General features: G+C 40.5%; 1 protein-coding gene across 4 annotated transcripts in view; it reads right to left on the bottom strand.

Annotated features, from left to right (window-relative positions):
* LOC128737603 (uncharacterized) overlaps positions 1–21,436 on the bottom strand; it is an 89,519-nt gene that overhangs the window by 47,371 nt on the left and 20,712 nt on the right. For all 4 annotated transcript variants that reach the window (XM_053832276.1, XM_053832278.1, XM_053832275.1 and 1 more), the window contains one exon: positions 101–134. The gene's annotated coding sequence lies outside the window, so the exon portion shown is untranslated. The remainder of the gene's footprint in view (positions 1–100; positions 135–21,436) is intronic.

A 21,436-nucleotide genomic window follows, 5' to 3' on the forward strand; every position in this document is an offset into this window, starting at 1 on the left:
TTTCGGATTTGGTGGGCGACATTTTTCTGTTTTTGGTAGATTGGTCGGCTCTTTTTTGGTTAATGAAAAAGGGGCATAATTAATTGAAGTGTACACTCACCGAATATCACGCGTATGGGGAGTCGATCAGCTCACTGAAAGTAGATTGTAGGAAGAGAATTAATAATAATAAACGTTAATTATAAATAAGTATTGAGATTGGGGCGGTCATTAGCATTAAAACGGAGAGTGTTTTATTTTGTAAAACCATTTGCGAACAGTTGCTGATCGCGACGATAATTCGTTTCTTCTTTACAGTATGATATTCTCCAGATGGGAGATCCTCCCATCGCTCGAGCTTGGCTCTGCGTTTTTCTTCCTACGTGCGTGAATGCTACGAAAAGTGCATTCGACGATTCTGCATTGTAGCTAAGAGTGTGTTTGTTTATGAGCCGGAGTCTGGGTCTGCTTCTCTGTGGGAGATTTCGAACTCAAGGCAAAATGCACCTTCAATGCCAGTTGCAGAGCGTGTTCAAAGAGGGTGTGAAGTGATAAATTAATAAATAAATCGATTTAATAACTTGCTAAATACACTTTGATAGTATAGCTTAAGAAGTCAGGTTTGAGCAGTAATCGTCAGTAGCATATGACGGCGATTGTTTCTTCACTTGATTTCACATGAGTTTTACTCAAGAAAATATAACGATTCGGGGCTGTATAATGCTGTTTATAATAAACAGATTTTTTTTATGACACATCACAAGAGATCAGATATCTTTTGTAATTATTGTTACGGTTATACTGTAAGTAACAGAAGTAGTAACTTTTTGATGTTATTGTGAATCAGTATGTTAGTATTTACAGAAAATATTCAAGAATTGATACTTTTATGGTCTAAAAACCCGTTCCAGAATGATTCTGAAAAAGTGTTCTCCGAGATGAGCCAAAGATTTGTGCTAAATATCACAATAGATACAAATACAAGTGGCCTGAAACCAAATACAATACCTACTAGCTGTATTGACTCGTCTGTACAAGAAAAAATCTTTCTGATCCTAACTTCATACATGCCGCGAGTCAGCCCTACACTGCATCGCAAAACTAAACGCCTCCGGCAAAAAGGGAACCATGTGGTGGAATCTGCTTTTCAACAAACAGTCCAAATTATAGTGCCTTTCCTAGATCACACGCTGGCAGACAAACACAGCTATGGAACAAAGAAAAACTTTGCGCAACCGCGTGCAAAATTCTCCCATTCTCTCATCCGTTTACCTACGTCTGCAGAGCTAGGAAAATTCATTGATGTTTTGCAAGTCGCGTTTTCACATTTGTAGTACTGGCCGAACTAACTTGATACTAACAAGTGGACTAGGTAGTAGCAGTTTTGACACACTCTAAAATTGGCGATACAGTAGAATACCGATTATCGGTACCTCAGTATAATGAAAAATCTCATAACAAAGAAAAGTTACAAAAGCACTTGACGATTGGCATCTGTTTGACAATTTACTCACTAGGACAAAAAAGGCGGTAAGAGGATTCATAAGAAACTTTGAGGAAACTGAGAAACTAACGGGTGGCAACTAAAATTTTTTAGTTTTTTTTTCTCAAGCTGTCAAAAAAAAGACAAAGATTCATGAGGAAGATCTGATTTACCGAAATTAAATATACACTATCCATTGTTGAAAAAAATTTAGTGTACATTTGAAAACGGTCCGTAATCGGCTGTTCGGTGAAGCTTCCGTTTGATGTCCGAACAGGAGCGGTTTACGGCCGTCATGTCAACTTTGCGAATGAATCTCTTGATTCTACTAATCAACTGTTTGCAATTCGTGGCTCTCCAGTTATCTTTGTACACCAAGGAACTCAAAATCCCGAAGAAATCTTCGATTGGGCGCACTGAGACAGATTTTTTGGGTCGTGGTTTTTGGATAAAATGGGTTCGAATGGGTATTCAGGAACGATTGTGTTTTTTTGGCGTAATGCAATGATGCTCCCATCCTTGCTTTTCGGTTAGCATTTTAGCTGCTTCTATGGGTGTTTTCTTAGGAGCTTTGTTATTCAAACTTTTTTTATGACAGCACAGCTGATTCCTGACGTATATCAAAACAAAATCTACTCAGCTTGTCTTGTCATTTCATTTCAGAAACACTTTTTTAGACTAATCTCAAGTTTTTAGTCTTGACCATGAAATGCGATCATACATATATATTAATATTTTTTTGAAACGATGGTTCTACAATCGGTAAAGGAACGGTAGGAGAAAGAAATGAAATTTTTGGTGAAGGAGGGGGAAGAGCGGAAAGGTGGGGAGAGGGGGGGATATTGGTAGCTATGCTTAACAAGTAGTCGTTTTGACTCCTACCTTTTGTCCTGTATGAGAGTCCTTATCCCCCTACCACAGGGGTGAGGGGTCTCAAACCATCATTAAAAAAATTCCTGCCTCCAAAACCCCCCACATGCCAAATATGGTTCCATTTGATTAATTAGTTCTCGAATTATGAGGAAATTTGTATTTCATTTGTATGGGAGCCCCCCCTCCTAAAAAGGTAAGGGGTCCTAGTTCATCATAGAAAAAATTCAAGCCTCCAAAAACACCCACATGCCAAATATGGTTCCATTTGTTAATTAATTCTCGAGTTATGAGGAAATTTGTATTTCATTTGTATAGGAGCCCCCCCTCCTAAAGTAGGGAGAGTTGTCAATTCACCATAGAAAAAATCTTTTCTCCAAAAACACCCACATATCAAATTTTGTTCCATTTGCTTGATTAGTTCTAGAGTTATGAGAAAATTTGTATTTTATTTGTATGGAAGCTCCCCCTCCTGAAGCGGGGAGAGGTTTCAATTCACCATAGAAAACATCCTTGTCTCCAAAACACCCACATGTCATATTTTGTTCCATTTGCTTGATTAGTATGGGAGCCCACCCTCCTAGAAGGGTAACGGGTCCTAGTTCATCATAGAAAAAAATCAAGCCTCCAAAAACACCCACATGCCAAATATGGTTCCATTTGATTAATTAATTCTCGAGTTATGAGGAAATATGTATTTCATTTATATAGGAGCCCCCCCTCCTCCTAAAGTAGGGAGAGGTGTCAATTCACCATACAAAAAAATTTTTTTTCCAAAAACACCCAAATATCAAATTTGGTTTCATTTGCTTGATTAGTTCTCGAGTTATGAGAAAATTTGTATTTTATTTGTATGGGAGCCCCCCTTCTAAAAATGTAAGGGGTCCTAATTCATCATAGAAAAAATTCATGCCTTAAAAAACACCCACATGCCAAATATGGTTCCATTTGATTAATTAGTTCTCGAGTTATGAGGAAATTTGTATTTCATTTGTATAGGAGCCCCCCTTCTAAAGTGGGAAGAGGTTTCAATTCACCATAGAAAAAATTTTTGTCTCCAAAAACACCCACATGTCAAATTTTGTTCCATTTGCTTGATTAGTTCTCAAGTTATGCAGAAATTTGTGTTTCATTTGTATGGAAGCCCCCCCTCTTAGTGGGAGGATGGGTCTCTAACCATCATAAGAACCTTCCCTGGCCCCAAAAACCCCTACACGCAAATTTTCACTCCGATCGGTTTAGTAGTTTTCGATTCTATAAGGAACATAGAGCAGACAGAAATCTATTTTTATAGGCATAGATTTGTATGGAAGCCCCCACTTTTAGTGGGGGAGAGGGGTCTTTTGCCATCGAGAGAACCTTCTCTAGCCCCAAAAACCCTGCATGCAAATTTTCACGCCGATCGGTTCAGTAGTTTTCGATTTTATAAGGAACATAGAGCAGACAGAAATCCATTTTTATAGGCTTAGATTTGTATGGGAGCCCCCCCCCCCTTTATTGAGGGGAGGGGTCTTTTGCCATCGAGAGAACCTTCCCTAGCCCCAAAAACCCCTGCATGCAAATTTTCACGCCGATCGGTTCAGTAGTTTTCGATTCTATAAGGAACATAGGGAAAGACAGACAGACAGACAGAAATCCATTTTTATAGGTATAGCTAAATACATATACATGTAAAAATAATCGGAATTTTCAATCTTGGGTATGACTAACGTATCCTTTATTCACACAATAAACAGTTCGACTTTTAAACTATTCTTTACAACCAAAAAATATGGTTTAAATTGATTTCAAATAGGTGTATCAGTATGCAATACTCGTTGTCTCACTCTTTCTACCTATTGGTTAACAGTGAGACAAAATTACGCGTTTACATTTGTGATTAAAACTAATTTAGCTTATAACCAAAACGACTGAACTTTTTTTTTCAGACACCTTTCAAATAAATTGAAGAGCTCATTGGTAGCTATCATCAAAAAAATTTTAATTTTTTTTGGAAAAAAGTGTCCAATGGTAGACGTCTTTCCCCTACATTCCACATTTCTACACTCAAAAAAATCGGCACGTCAAGTTTACGTGAAAACATAGGTAATTCTCATCCATCACACTTTTCATGTAACATTTACGTGAATTGTAACTCGCACTCATACTAACCAGTTTACGTGCGATTCCGGTAAGTTTTATTAATTTTCCCATGAACTAGTACATGAAATTCACGTAAGTTGCTGTACAGAAGTTTACATGATTTTTCACGTGGATGCGACGTGTCGATTTTTTTGAGTGTACTCGTGTCTATGTTTTCATGCTAAAAATTTTCTCTTTCATTTTCGGAAAAGCTCTATGGAATATATTTGTTGAATAGCAGCTTATCAAGTGCTTGTTCCATTGGTTTTAGCTATATGAGTGTTAAATAAGCTAAGCAAAAATGTTTGTTGTGCTAGAAGTTTCTCTTCTTTTAATCAAGATGTTAATGTACATATGTCTTCATACGGTGGAAGATTTGATGGATTAGTCCATGGAGGGAATCGCGTACCGTCATCCGGGGATACTTGAAACACTTTTGAACTTTGACTTGGTATAACTTTCGAAGTGTACCGTTTAGATCCAAGTGTAAGTAGCCAAAACTTGTATTGTGGTCAGTACTTTTGATTTCTGATTATGAGAAAAAATATCAACTAAATGAGCCTTAGAATGAACCGAAAATAGGGGTGTTGCAAGTTACCCAGTAAATGGGGTTACTTGCAACACTTTTCTGATTTTGCGTTTCTTATGATTTTAAATTTGATTTCAAACCGCGAATGAGTATTTTTAGATATTTTGAGTATATTTCTAGTAAAACAAGTGATACTGGAGGCATGTTTTGTTTCCCAATTTTGTCTATCGCTTTTTTAAAGATATTCGGTGAAAATGCAGCATGTAGGAGAACTTCAAATTGCCGTTTCAAGGCCCGTGGAATTTTTCACAATTTTAATTTTTCTGGAGATGGCAGTAGATGAAACAACATCGTACAGATGCAAACATACTGTTTACATACTGTCTATTACTCTAATTATCTATTTTACAAGTGCTGCAAGCCGCGCCATATTGGAAGTAACAACACGAATTCGTCGTTACTTCCCCAAGTTCAAAATATAAATAAAGCTCAAAGTTGCTATTTGTTAGCTTATATGATGTACGAATTGTGTACAGGAACCAAACGATAAAAAATAATTTTATGTCAATGCACTAACGCAACTTTGCGGATCCACTTTTCCTACTCTGAAAATGAAATTACTTTCCAGTCGTATAAAAACAAGCAAATCAACGATATAATGGATTAAATTAAACTAAACAATAGGTAAACGTCCCTTCTTTAAAACCCCATTGACTACAAATGGTTATGTTAACAAACAAATGCGTTAGAGCTGTCAAAAGTTTGATGCGCAAAAGTGTTGCAAGTAACCCCGGTGTTGCAAGTATCCCCGGATGACGGTACCTAATAAAAATTCGTTGCACTCGTTCTGTTCTTGATATCTAGATTTGTGTATATGGATTCCAAAATATGAACGCTGTGTCAAGAATTGAGTGTATTAGTGAAAAGTAAAAGGAGATCGGACACTGCGGATCACAAAACTCCTTTTTTTGTATGCCAGAAGGGCATTGGGTTCAAAAATGCCACGAAACTCCTTAGCAAAGCGCATATTAAATCCCAAGTTGCGACTAGCTTTTGATAATTATAATGTTGAAATAGTGGTAACGGAAGGTTAGCTCTGGATCATACCACAGTAGATCCAAAGAATGATCGCAGCGGTCGAGATTTTCTGATACTGTATTCAGTTCTACTCCCAAGTCTTTAGCATTGGCAATACGTTCAATAAGTGTTCCTTCGACGAAATATCGAAAGAAATATTGAAACTGTTTTCACATTTAATTTGAACTTTCAAAACAAATACCAAAGCTCCGTTTGAAAGCAGAGACTGATGAAGTTTGCAGGTCGTAGACGAAACGTGTAGCTATCGGAATAAAATCTATAGTGGAATTTAATTGTGAAAGTAGTTTCGACTTTTTTTTCATTCAGATATTATAGTTCTTCACAGTCTTCAATTGATCTTACAATAAAGTATATTTTCAAATCGCCCATACATATTAACTTGCTTCCAGGTGGTATTGCAAAACAAACATCGTGGAAGTATATGAGCAAAACTAATGGGTCGACATTACTTCCCTGTGGAATGCCGGAATTGCTGCAAAAATTACTCGTTTGGGAAGTGCCCAACCGTACCGAGCGGCTACGATTCGACAATGATAGGGCTGCCATCTTATATATAGTGAGCGGGAGCCGCATTTTGTTTTCAACCGCTTAGTCCGAGACAGACGCTGCTTTAGCCACCCCGAACTTCGAAAATAGACATTCGAAGAAAGCTGCACCATACGATGAGCGTAACAGCTCTTTCCTGTTTGCGTACGACAACCACATGTAGGCAAGGATGACAGCTAGTGGACAGAGGTGGTAGATTTACACATGTTGAAATTTTAGTGGAAAGTGGAAGGTTCGTTATGTTCATATTTAGAATGCCTTTCAAAAACACTCTTTACTGGTTTCGAAATGTATGAAATATTTAAAATAGGACTGTTCAACAAGAAAAAAGCTATTAAAAATTCATCAACTGCCAATTCACCGTATGAAGAAACCATCTACTATTGCTGCTTAGCTAAGAAAAGGTTTTGCAGGAAAAATTCAATATACAGTTTGCAGCGTAGGATTGTGATTTTGCAAACAATGTACTTTCTATACGATTTGATTTGATTGTTTACTGACGCCTGTGATACATGACTCATAACGTATACAAACTCAACGTCTTTGTGCTTTGTGAGTAAGACTCACTGTTTTTGTTAAAAACAAGTGAAGTACTTTGTTTTCTGTTTGCATGTCTCATAACATGATCAACTTACTGCATTCGTAATCAATTTGAGATTCGCGTTCTACAACCCAAACATTCGTTTCAGGAAGATTCTAAACGCTCTGCTAGTAGTATTTATCTAGTATTTTCCCCCTCGCGCTAAAAGTTGCGCATTGTTCATCACAAGTTTACTGTCCCTGCTATTTCGGAGAATTAGGTCAGCAAGTGAAAGAAACAGTCCCTCCGACTTGTCTACAAGTTACCCCTCTCGGATGACGCTCAGATGTATTCATAGTCGTGAATCCGGCAGTGGGGTGCTCCGATGCTGGGTGGCAGCGGGCGGAAAATCTAGTGTGGGTCGGTTGGTACACGATTTTGTGTGTCGAATATTTTTTCATCGTCGTCGGCATCAAAACCAGCAGAGATGACAGATCATACTAGACTAGTAGGGAAAGGTCGTGATTCTAAATCGATGCCGACTGGTGTTCCAGATGGAATGATTTTTTTTGGCAGAGAGAAGTGAAAAGAGCGGAAAGCGGTCAAATGGTTTCGCTTACATGTGCGGAGAAAGTGGAAAAGTTTGCGAAAAAAAGACATCTGTTTGTTGTTTTTTTGACTCGGTTTCAGTACAACAACAATCATCCGAACTCGGTGTGACGTCTGAGACGAGATTTAAAAATAATCGATAAACGTTTGAAAAACAACAGAGTGACTCATTTGGTTATCCTTTCGAATCAATCGATAATAAGACATTAGAATGCGGAATCCGTAGCCATTCATTGGTGCACTTACTGATAGGTTGTAGTAGTGTTAGCAGCACGTAGTCATGTAGGGCACAAGCAGCAGTGCAAGAAGCATACTATTTCGAATGTGACAGATAGTATAAATATAGTGACTGATGATGCCATCTTGTGCTCTATTCCTTTCAATAGGCGGTAGCATTTTTTTATGTTTTGCTAACCATGGTGATGTCATTTAGGAACGGTACATCTCACTTCGGCCAAACTATTAGGTCATTCGCATATGAAACATGTAAGCACTATTATTGAATCAAGAGCTTACATCATCGTTCTATCATAGCCCGAATAGCTCAAGTTATACTGATGACCTTTCCGAATTAATGCATGATTGATAAGATAACTATCTGTAAACAAATTTTAACATTGTATGACTATAAATTTTATAGTAACCGAAATAATTCGCCATTTGGTAGCTTCTTCCCTGATTCAGGTCGAATGGACGGAAACCGCCACGCCACCGCACGTGAGTGTGGTTTAATATTCCGTTAACATCGCTGCTGTTCGAAAGCCAACGGCAGCCCTTACAAAAGTCATATCTTGCATTTTATTGGCAGTCTTGACTGTTTCTGACAGACGATCGAGCGCACAAGGAAACCGTACGATGACGCCTCGAAATGCGCTTTCCGATATTTATGGGACGCACAGAGGAACCGCACGCCGCTCACTATGTGCGACGGTTGGATTCCAGGTCGAACTCGTTTTGACCATATTTTGTCGCGGGATCTGGTCGTTTATCGTCGGTCAACTCTCTGAACAATCCGATATTTATAACATCTCTTTTTGTTCGCGTTGTTCCCTGCTGCAGAGGCACGTCGTCAACGTTCAAGTTTGTTCCGGGTAGTTCTTATCTGTTGATTAGAAGGCCTACTCTTCAACCGAAGCCAGCGACTTTAAGTTTCAATGAAACAAAACAACTTACAACCGACCGAGCAGCTTCTGGCCTCCGTGGGGATACTTGTGAAATTGTGATCTTTCTCCTGCTGACCGATCAGTGTATGATTTAATGGCGCCATTATAGAGCCAAATATGGCATTCAGATGTTCCCTGATCGGCATTCGATGCAGTGCCACTGCCACCAAGGGAATTGTCAGCCCTTGACCAGTTTTACGCAGATTCCGGACGTGCTTCGTGTCACCGTCCGGCCAATAATGCTCAGACCGGTGCAGCCGATGATGATCGGCCACGACTCTTAACGAAAAACGACTCTTAGTTATAATTTCGACGAATATATTTCTGAAAATTGCACTTTATTAAGCTGATGACAAAATCGTTTAGCTTTTATTAAAATGAATTATGTCATTCATCTGCTCACGATGCACTGTTGAACGTCTTCTATTAGTCAGTTTTCCTTGTTGGGAAGTCGATGTGGGTGTACGCATATGGAGTTTTGCAGCCGGAAGGTATAAATGAATTATGAATCGCCGTTCCATAGAATTTTGCGGTCTGGGAAGGTGTGCATATGGCACAGCAATAATTCATATGCTTCATACTATGAACGACCGTTTGAGCAGTAAGATAGCTAGACCTCGACACCTATGATTATTTGCACCATATGTTACGCAATTGTATATTTTGTAAGATGAGAAATTGGAAACACACTAAAATAAAGTTAAAGTTGTCGGAAAACGAAATGATCTCCACCAATTCACGTGAAATTTGTAACTTTTCTTTTGTTCAGTCTGAACTTCTCAGGGCGGACATAAGTCAATGCGGAGAACAAGCGAGCACGTGGAAAAGAATATAGCAGGGCTCTATGATCAAATATGATAAAAAGATAATGTAATTCACTAGATACAACGAATTTATTTAAAGATCGTTTGGTGTCAGGATGGGAAAGGGTTTTTGGATGGACGTATACCTTAATGTAGCTGTGTAGTAGCTCACCCAGTCTGCTCAGAGTGGTGAATTTTAGCGGTGGTGCCACCTCGTGGCCGGGTTGTGCCTAGAACCGCCGTCTCGATCAATCTGGTGGGCGGCGGGAATCCAACTCCGCTTGCCGTCTTTAGCCGCCGGTATTACCGTTGAAGGCCTCGTTCACAGGTCGCTGGTTGGTTCGAATCTCGAGGGGTCCCGCAGTCCGCCAGTGAAATACAGCACACAGAAGTATCCGCGTCCGCGATCGTAGCCGGGTGATTTGCACGGGCCAACGGGAACGGGAAGGCACTAGATACGGTCACTCACACACTTGGCTCACTATTTAATTTTTGTCGTCACCTGGCGAGAATTTATATACTTAAATTAAATGACGCGACTTGGTTCGGTCTATGGTTGTTACCAGAAAGAAGGCCGTCCGCAGGGCAGACGGCGTATTTATCCAACTCCGCCCAATTTTGCAAGTCATGCTGACATCTCGCGTAGCTGTCAACGTTGGTCCATTGACAGGCGGGCAGTTGCGTCAATGTATACGGTTTTTGTCGGAGTTGATATGGAGGGGTATTAGGAGCGGGATTGGGATTTTATTTGAATTTAAATTTAAATTAGGTATATTTAACTCAAGAAAGGTAATTAGAGTAGAATTTTAGTTTTAAAGCAAAATATTTATTTTCATTAGATTTTAATTATTTAAATTTGAAAACATATTGGATTAATCAATTAGATGAATTAGATTTAGTTTATAATACAAAATATAAGAATTTAAATGAAAAATTTAGCTCTCGTGCATTGTGACCTACGATTAAGGGGTTACAATCTTCCCCGGGCAGGTAATAAAAAAAATAGGAACATTTTTTTTAATCATCAAAAGGATTTACTTTCGCTCTTACAAGCTTATGGGCCTACTTCTTCCGAAGTTCCGACGGAATATGCGGCAATGATTTTTTCCATTTAAGGAGCTCTTTTCCCGCATATTAGACAGATCTTAAAGAGTGAGACTCGCCATTTCTATTAAGCATTTAGGAATTTATTTTCGCTATTAAAAGCTCATGGGCCTACTTCTTCCGGAGTTCCGACGAAATATATGGTAATGATTTTTCCACTAAAGGAGCTCTTTTCCCATATATTAGACAGATCTTCAGGAGTGAGACTCGCCATTTTTATTAAGTGTTTATGGGCCTACTTCTTCTAGAACTAAGACACAATACAAAGCGATGATTGTTTCCATCAAGGAGCTCTTTCACTTAGTATTAGACATACTTCTAGGAGTGAGACTCGCCATAAGGAGGTATTTTCGCTATCATAAGCTTATGGGCCTGCTTCTTCCGGAGTTCCGACGAAATATATGGCAATGATTTTTCCGTTGAAGGAGCTCTTTTCCCATATATTGGACAGATCTTCAGGAGTGAGACTCGCCATCTCTTGTAATCGGTGGGAATAAAACTTTCCAGGAATTATAGTTCATTTCAATTCGAAATCTGTGAACCGGTCTATCAGGGTTCGTCAGAAAAAATGCCACTCTGCTGCCTCGCTATAACCGATATACTATCAACAATCAATGATTAAAAGGAACCGCCAATGATAAAAATTATCTTAATTAGGTATATGCATTTAGAAGACAGAATTTCATTGTACACTCTTCTTATATAATTTACTATCACGAGGAACGTTGTTGGCTCGGATAACATACTGGTATATTTCCATTCATTCATCCCCTTTCGCTGGTACCAATTCCCATTCAATCTCATTCAAATTTCCTCATTCATTCCCGTGATTATATTCTTAATTTTATCGTGATTCTTGGGCGCCCTAAGCAAAATATATTGTATAAATGTTAGCTTGCTCGAGACTTTTTGAATTTACCGAAAGTGCTATCATCGTGTACGGAGTACGTTCATGAAGCTTGACGATTAAATTTATACTGGCGAAGATTACCCCTGGGGTTTCGTCCAGTTTCTAATAATGTGCATCTACTTTATCGACTGACCGACTGTCAAATCGCAATGCCGAAATGTGGTTTTAATTCCATCATTGAAACGTTGCTAGTATCGGTGGAGGCTGAAAAACGTGGCTGCAGGTAAGTGAAAATTTAATATTATTTAATCCTTACTTTCTTTTTAGGGTATTAGCGATGGCTCATCCAGGTTTTAAAAGATTAGCTGGCCAAATGCCTATATCTTTGCCATCACCTGTTCTTCTTCTGCAGAAAGAACCGTGGGTGAACTGGAAAATCAGGATAAGAATCAATTATGCTACAATCCTGAACGGTGGGTTGAATACGGAATTTCTCCCAGAAATCCATTCCACATAAGCAACTTATGGTTAAATCTTGCACTACTAAAGAGGGAATTATTTTACATACATTATTAAAAGTAAAAGGCAAATCTATTTGTCCCGATATGTGTAATTTTTCACCGCTGGCCGTTCGTAGCACAATCGGGTTTTGGAGAGGCAATAGTTTTCTTTTATTTAATCTGGAGAAAACTGAGGAATTGATTAAAGTTACGTTGCTTCCGCTGTCTAAAAGGGCGCGGATTTTTATTCCGTATAGGTCAACTATAATATAAGGTCTATTATCAGAGTTTGGGTACGAAATAGATAATACAACGGGGTCTTTAGTGTAAATATTTTCAGCTGCTGTTTCGAAGACGGTAAGTATATCTTCTTTTTCAGCACACGCGTTTAATGTGAGAAATTCAGCGGGCGGCGGTTTTCGCTCGCTGCCAGAGAGTTTTTTATACAATATGGGCAGTTATTCGTCGGGTAACCTCGGAAACCGCAGTTTTCGCAGACTACTCCCCTAGGTATTCGGCAATCTTTAAACGAATGTTCGTAATTACCGCAGTTGTAGCACTGATTAGGTGGGGGTGGTCTATGAGAGTTAATAAGCGTTTCTAATGTCATTGTGCGATTTTGATTTACCGCGGAAGTGGTTCGTTGGTGATTCTGATATGGAGTTTTGAAGTGATTCGATGCAGTTTCTGGTAAGTTTAATGAAGTTCTAGGATTTCTTGAAGTGTTAGGTACAGTCGCGGAGGAGGTCTGGCTTGCTTGCGGATTGGACAAACTTTTGGTTTTCTTCGAATTTACTTCAACTAAGTGTACCGATTTCTCATCTTCGAAAATCTTAGAGTAAGCTGGGAATAACAAAGCATCAACTTTTTTCGCTGCCGAGATTAAACTTGGCAAATCTACGATATTTACAAACGCTAAATGTTTCTTATATTCTAATCTCATATTTTGTTCTAAAATTTTTAATTTTTCATATTCGCTTAGCTGTACGCTCATGGTACGAAAAAGCTTTTCCATTTCGTAATAATATTCATGGAAGGATTCTTTATTATTTTGGCTTCTTCGATAAATTTTCTTTTTAATCAATGCATCCAGATCCGGGTGCATGAAATTACGTTTGAGTTCCCAGACTAGATGTTGCCAATTTAGTAAAAGACCGGATGTGCGCATGGTCATATACCATTTTAAAGCCGCACCTGAAAAAAGGTGTATCGCGGATTCAAACAATTCGACCTCACTAGTTTGCTCGGCTAAAGCTAACACCTGAATAATTTCTAGGAACTCATTCAGTTTTAACCCTTGATCTTCACCATTATATTTGGTAATCGACCATTTTGAAACCGGTAGATTTCTGCGTGACTGGTTCATCTGTGGTGTCGACCGTAGCGGGGTGTGAATAAAATTCGGTAAAGGGTCAAAGTTAGCACGTGGAACGGCGCCAAAAGCGCAATAATCGAAATTGCATGAATTTGGTAACACGTTTGTTGTACTAACTTGTGGCACAAAGCTATGGTGTTGAGGACCAATCGGTTGGCGAACATGATGCATGTTTGCTAAATAGCAACTAGAAAAACTATTCGCTAGACTTGTTACTGTAGCTGTTTGCGAAACGGAACAAGGAGTGATGTTAGCTTGGCAATGACTAGTTGAAATAGGCTTATGATGACATTGGACTGCATAAGGGTACGCGATGCTCGTGCTCAAAGAAAGATTAGATCGTTCTTGATTCACGTAAGGTTGAGTGTTAGGGTAACTATTAGAATTGAACACGTCCAACTGTTGGTTCATCGTAGTTTGAGTGAAACTATCTTGACAACTTGCTTTGTTCGTGAGTTGGCGTTCCAGCTCAGTAATTCGTTCTTGCATGGCGTTGATCAATTCTAAAGTTTTTGGATCGGGTTGCAAACTATTGTTCACCATTTGCCTTGAATTTTCCTGCGAGCCACTACTACCTCTATCCGTTTCATCACTATTTGCCCCACCATTACTGTTCGTCCCACTGGATGTAAAATAGAAATATCTTTTTAAGATATCCGTACATTTTGAAAGTAATAAATTTAACTGTCTCGTTTGGTCTGCTTCTCTTGAATTGTTGGCTAACTGATACACTTTATGACCTAAATGTAAGAGTCTCGATTTGCATTTCGCCTTTACAAATTTGTCACCATTTGCCACGTGGTTCAATATTTCAGCCAATTTCTGCTGACTGGTTAAAATTTCTTGATCGAAATCCATTTCGAGCTCAATTGCGAGAAGATTATTATCTTCTCTTTCTAATTTTAAACATTCCCTCAAACTTCGACGCCTTCGGGAGAAAGAAGGATCGTCCTGAATAATGATTTGCCGTATTGAAAGCTCAAACAATAGCTCGTCTTCTAACAAATGGTCCACGTGCATATCATGGTACCACCCTAGAATCACATCTGTAGTTTGGTTATCGTTTCCGGTCACTTCGCTCATTTTAATTTGTCTAATATATCGCTTAATAAAGTATAAAAGAAGAATATTCAACACAACTCTGGATTTTACACTAATTATTGTATCACGTGGTTCGTTATACTAAATCACTGTATCGTTGATAGTTATCGGTATTATAGGGGCAAAGCAAAGTATATCGAAATGATAATTCTCATCATCCGAAATGATAATTTGTTTCACGATTATCAAATATTATTGAACACAATTCACTCTTAAAAATAAAATATATCTGAAATAGGAATTAGGATAGCTAATTACGATTCCTCCCGGAGTTCGGAGAAAAAAGGGTTCCAATTTTTAATTTAAAACTTGGAAACCTTTTTGTTCTCTTTTATTTTGCGTTGGGCGCCAATTGTAACTTTTCTTTTGTTCAGTCTGAACTTCTCAGGGCGGACATAAGTCAATGCGGAGAACAAGCGAGCACGTGGAAAAGAATATAGCAGGGCTCTATGATCAAATATGATAAAAAGATAATGTAATTCACTAGATACAACGAATTTATTTAAAGATCGTTTGGTGTCAGGATGGGAAAGGGTTTTTGGATGGACGTATACCTTAATGTAGCTGTGTAGTAGCTCACCCAGTCTGCTCAGAGTGGTGAATTTTAGCGGTGGTGCCACCTCGTGGCCGGGTTGTGCCTAGAACCGCCGTCTCGATCAATCTGGTGGGCGGCGGGAATCCAACTCCGCTTGCCGTCTTTAGCCGCCGGTATTACCGTTGAAGGCCTCGTTCACAGGTCGCTGGTTGGTTCGAATCTCGAGGGGTCCCGCAGTCCGCCAGTGAAATACAGCACACAGAAGTATCCGCGTCCGCGATCGTAGCCGGGTGATTTGCACGGGCCAACGGGAACGGGAAGGCACTAGATACGGTCACTCACACACTTGGCTCACTATTTAATTTTTGTCGTCACCTGGCGAGAATTTATATACTTAAATTAAATGACGCGACTTGGTTCGGTCTATGGTTGTTACCAGAAAGAAGGCCGTCCGCAGGGCAGACGGCGTATTTATCCAACTCCGCCCAATTTTGCAAGTCATGCTGACATCTCGCGTAGCTGTCAACGTTGGTCCATTGACAGGCGGGCAGTTGCGTCAATGTATACGGTTTTTGTCGGAGTTGATATGGAGGGGTATTAGGAGCGGGATTGGGATTTTATTTGAATTTAAATTTAAATTAGGTATATTTAACTCAAGAAAGGTAATTAGAGTAGAATTTTAGTTTTAAAGCAAAATATTTATTTTCATTAGATTTTAATTATTTAAATTTGAAAACATATTGGATTAATCAATTAGATGAATTAGATTTAGTTTATAATACAAAATATAAGAATTTAAATGAAAAATTTAGCTCTCGTGCATTGTGACCTACGATTAAGGGGTTACAAATTGCTTACTGCTTTCACAAACTTGGGTCGAAGTTTGTGCAAAATTAATAAGTTTGAAAGTGCTGCTCAACGATATTGAACTCTGCGTCATTGTTTACAACTCAGTGATTTCTGGAGATGGCAAATTGTTCAATGCGAAACTTCTTTAAAATTATCAGCATTTTTTGCAACCGTAGCACCAAGTACTTGTTTATTTTACTTTAGTGGTGACGGTTCGTTATCGATCCGGCGCAAAACGAACTATGGTCCTCCAGAACTGTCGGTCCTGGGCTGCAGTTCTACAGTGCCCTCGACACCAGCAATGAAAGATTTGGGAGGAGGAGAAACTGCCGGAAGAGTGGATGGCAGGTGTAGTCTGTCCCATCTACAAAAAAGGCTACCAGCTAAATTGCTGTAATTACCGCGGCATCACGTTGGTCAACGCCACCTATAAGGTGCTCTCGCAGATTTTTTCGCGTAGTCTATCCCCAATAGCAAAAGAATTCGCAGGGCAGTATCAAAAGGGCTTTATGGGGGCCCGCTACTACGGATCAAATTTTTACTTTCCGACAAATCCTTCAGATATGTCGAGAGTAGAACGTGCCCACGCATCATATTTTCTGGATTTCAGAGCCGCATACGATACGTTTGAACGAGAACAGCTATGGCAGATAATGCACGAATACGCTTTTCCGGATATACTGACGCACTGACCAAAGCTATCCTTGAGTAAGTGCTACGTGTGCGTTTCGGAGAACCTCTCGAGTTCTTTTGAATTTCGCAGTGGGTTGCAGCAAGGGGATGGGCTATCCTGTATGTTATTTGTAGGCAAACAATGTTGTTACGTGAGTTCCGCATGATCCCTCGTTTATCCCAACAGTAGAGTCCATGCAAAACAACGTCATGCTCAGAGAAGTGACGTAGATGAAGCATACAAATATATGGCAAGTCGCTATTGAACGTGTGATCGGGTGAGCGGCCATCGAAACGAGTGGAACGATCTTTAGTAAGAGTAGCTAACTGCTAGCCATCGCAGACAACCTCGACATCATTACTAGAAACCTTGGGACGGTGGACCAAATCTACACCAGACTGAAAAATGCAGGCTGGGAGGATAGGGTTACAAATCAACGCATCGAAAACCAAATATATGGTAGGAACAGGCTCCAGAGAAAGCAACATTTGCCTATCACGGACAATGACTGTTGGCGGTGATGAACTGCAAGTGGTTGATGAATTCGTATATATGGAATCTCTGATCACCGCCGACAATAACACGAGTAAGGAGATACAACGACGCATTCAAGCTGGAAATCGAGTCTACTTTTCCCTCCGCAAGACGCTTCGATCAAGGAGCATTCGCCGCCGCACAAAGTTAATCAGACACTAGTCAGACTGGTAGTCCTCTACGGACTTGAGACAGTAACTTTGCTTACAGAAGACATACGTGCACTAGCCGTATTTGAACGAAACGTGTTGCGGACTATTTTTGGCGGAGTACAAATGGATAGCGGAGAGTGGTGTAGGCGTATGAACCACGAGTTGCAGGCAGTACTTGGAGAGACTCCCATCGTATACCTGGCGAAAGTTGCGGGCTACGATGGGTCGGTAACGTTGCAGGGATGCCGGACGACTGTGCACTTCAAGAGAGGGAGAGGGAGAGAGAGAGAGGGGATACTGGAGGAAAAGAGGAGAATTGGTTGGGGATGATCGCAGGATGGAGAGATAAGCAGGGGGCAGTTGATCGATAGTCGTTGTCGAGTACGGAGGGAAAAGTTAAAATTCCGCTCCGTACAGCTCTAAAACCCGCGTGTTTTGCGTCGCCAAGTGATTCCGGACAAAAAGTAAAGTCCGAAGAACCGAAAAATATAGCAGGCTGAGTGGTTAGTGAAGCCGATACGGAGTTCCGGCTTCCGAAAAACCCTGTGATTCCCACTACGATCTGCAACTCCTCGGCAGTCAAGCGTTACGGCAACGAGCGGTGATTCCCCGAGATTCCCGGAGTGAATCATTCCGAAAGCTGCAGAAATTTACCGATCAACGAAGAGGCGCGACGAGCCTATCACGTGGACGGCGCATGTCGCTATAACGGCAGGATTTGTCGTTGTACAACCACACGGTCATCATGGAAAGTCTATCCCGGTAACCCGACGTCTTGGAAATTCCCTGTAAATTAGAACCAGTCAATCAGCACAGTCATCGAAGCATGTTCTTCTCCTCTCTCTCTCTCTTCGTTCTTCATCATCATCAATGGGCTTCAACTTGTGACGTCGAGCGGTAATAAAGTTTTCATGCATGGAATTCTATTCTTTTATATAAGTAAGAATCACTAGTCCTTTCATTTCTTTCTTTGACGCTTCTGGTGGTTCCGCTTCGTTTCGGGTAAGTTTCGGGTTGCACGAATCCTCCGAAGGTCGGTTGCCGACCCTGAGATAAAGTAAAATTGAGCTAGCTGGGTTGAGTGTACGAACCGACACTTATACAATGTGAAAGTGTAATTTTGTATCACTGTTCACCTGTGGTTGGTGAATTCGTATATTTGGGATCTCTGATCACCAATAATACGAATAAGGAGATTTAACGACGCATTCAAGCTGGAAGTCGAGCCTACAGCCTACTGTTCCCTCCGCAAGACGCTTCGATCAAGGGGCATCTGCCACTGCACAAAGCTGACGATGTACAAAACGCTTATCAGACCAGCAGTCCTTTGAGACAGTAACTTTGCTTTCGGAAGACATACGTGCACTTGCCGTATTTGAACGAAAGGTGTTGTGGACTATTTTGGCGGAGTACAAACGGATAGCGGAGAGTGGCATGGACGTATGAACCACTGCCGACAATACTTGGAGAGATTCTCATCGCATACCTGGCAAAAGTCGGGAGACTACGGTGGGTCAGCCACGTCGCAAGGATGCCGGCCGACTGTGCAGTGAAATTCGTTCACTTCAAAAACCCCGCTCAAGGTAGCCCAACCCGAGTACAGTGGAGAAGAATTTGTAGAGATAAGCAAGTACGGGTCCTGATGGCGTAAAATAGCTCGTACTTACAGTGAACTAACTGATATTACCACAGTCAATGATTTGTTAAAAAAAATCTGCATGTTTATAATAAATTTAAAAAACTTGTCGACTTATACTCCAATGAGCCATGTGATGTCGCGGTTCTCGAAGGAACATCGGCCTTAATCCGTAACCAAGTGTTCGAATACAACTATTCAAGTTCGAATACAACTATTCATCGTCGTGTAAGTGCGCAACATGTACATTCTGTGTATTGGTATTGGTGTCAGCTTTAGCCTGATATACCGACGCGCGAGGTGTCGACTTGATGTCATTAGTTATTTGTTTACTGCGCATAGAAGTACCGAAAACTTGTTTGCGAGAGGTGAGCGACCCGGCGACACATTTCGGCGGTTGAAATTCCACCGGGTGAAGCGGAATTTCATCTATAAGACCATTCGTCGGTACAGGGAGACGGGCCCGGTCAAGGACCGTGCTAGATCCGGCCGGCCGCGTTCGGCGAAGACGCCAGCAGTCATCAAGGTGGTGAGGAAGCAGGTTCGTCGAAAACTGAACCGCTCGATCCGGAAGACCGCTGTTGACCTGGTTGTGTCGATCGGGACTGCCCACACCATCATGGCGAAGGACCTAGGATGCAAACCGTACAAGAAACGCAAGGTTCACGGGGTAACGGAGGCTACAACGAAGAAGAGGCTGGACAGAGCAAAACTGATACTTTCGCGGTACGCTGGTCAGGAGTTCGTGTTTTCTGATCAAAAACTCTTTATCTTACAATAGTCGCACAATGTCGAAAATGATCGCCTGTGGGCGCCGACGTTGACCAGCATCCCCCCGTCCCACATAAACATCCCGGTTCCAGAGCGCCGCGTCGGTGATGGTTTCGGGGGCCGTATCCAAGCGTGGGAAGCTTCCACTGGCGTTTATCGAGAAAAACGTGAAAATCAACGCCGCGTACTATAAGACCGAGGTTCTGGAGAAGGTAGAGACCCCGGCACTTCGTGATCTCTACGGGAATGATCATTACGTCTTTCAACAGGACGGCGCACCGGCCCACACGGCAAATAGTGTCCAAGCGTGGTGTCGGGAGAATTTAACTGATTTTCTCGATAAGACTTTGTGGCCTCCCAGCTCCCCGGATTTTAATCTCCTAGACTTTTATAAAGTGAGCACTATGGCCCAATTTAAGAAGCTAAGCTTATTTCCAAGATCTGGAACGAGAAGCCCATGCACATCTCAGGTGCGTGCCGCGTGTGATTCTTTTGAGACGTCTCAAGCTCGTCAGGGGGGGGGGTGTGTTTCCACCAAATATGTCGTAAATGTTTTCAGTAAACACTGCTTCAATAAAAATTGACTCAGAAAAAAATATCTTGTATTTTTATTTTTTAACCGTTATGTGTTCGACAGGGTACCCGGGTACCTTTTCAGTTTTCAAAGTACGAAATTCTAAAGTTTTCTTTGTTCAAGGATACTGAAACTCTGTGACATCTAAGAACTAGTTGAGTTGCAACTTTTCATAAAATAATTTTTCATGTAGCACTTAAGGGGGTGGAATGGGGGGGCTTCGAATTTTTTTACCCCTTAAGTGCTCGACAAGGGTACCCGGGTACCCACAAATTGAAACGCTTGTAACTTTGGTAATTTTTGACCGATTCGGACACTTTTACCACCAAAAGATTCAGGAACTTATCCACTTCCAGTGTGGTTATAACAGAGCCGGAAGTGGTTCATCTGGTTCCCGGAAATCCGGCAGTCCGAGGATGTGTTCCGGAATTAAAGCACTTTTTATATTTTTGGATGTAATTATAGTAATATGGGTGTCCAAAGTTCTTCCAATTACTCCGAAAGGTCATTCTTCATTGTTTTAAAACAATACAATGATATATGCTCGGAATAGCCATTCTGCGACAAGTTCCCGTGGGACCTCCTGTGGCCATAAAACTGTTTGGTTTGCAACACTGGCAATATGGGTGTCTAAATTCATGAAATTACTCCAGAAGGTCATTTTTCATTATTTTGATTCTATCTGATGATTTTGCCACGGCATGGCCATTCCGGAACATATTCCCGTGGGGCTTCACAGTTGTCCAAAACCAAAAATATGTGCGCATTAGAGTTTTGAGTGAGAAAACTTGATTTTAGGTTTACGGAACCTTTCGAAGAGTTTCTTGAAATTAAAAGTTCTATCGTATGGTGAAATTCAAATTTTGAATAATCCCCCTAAAAGTGAAATAAAAAATTTATTTTTCTGCAGCTTCAATATAACACATTGATGAGTTCTGCAAAGTTTTAGAGCATATTATTACAAGAAATTTTGCCGAAGACCGTAACCTTCTATCTCTTCAGCGAAGATAGAAAATTCCTATTTCTTAGATGTGAATCGTCAAAATCAGTTTTTCTATTTT

The sequence above is a fragment of the Sabethes cyaneus genome, chromosome 2 (genome assembly GCF_943734655.1).
Source record: "Sabethes cyaneus chromosome 2, idSabCyanKW18_F2, whole genome shotgun sequence".
NCBI lineage: Eukaryota > Metazoa > Arthropoda > Insecta > Diptera > Culicidae > Sabethes > Sabethes cyaneus.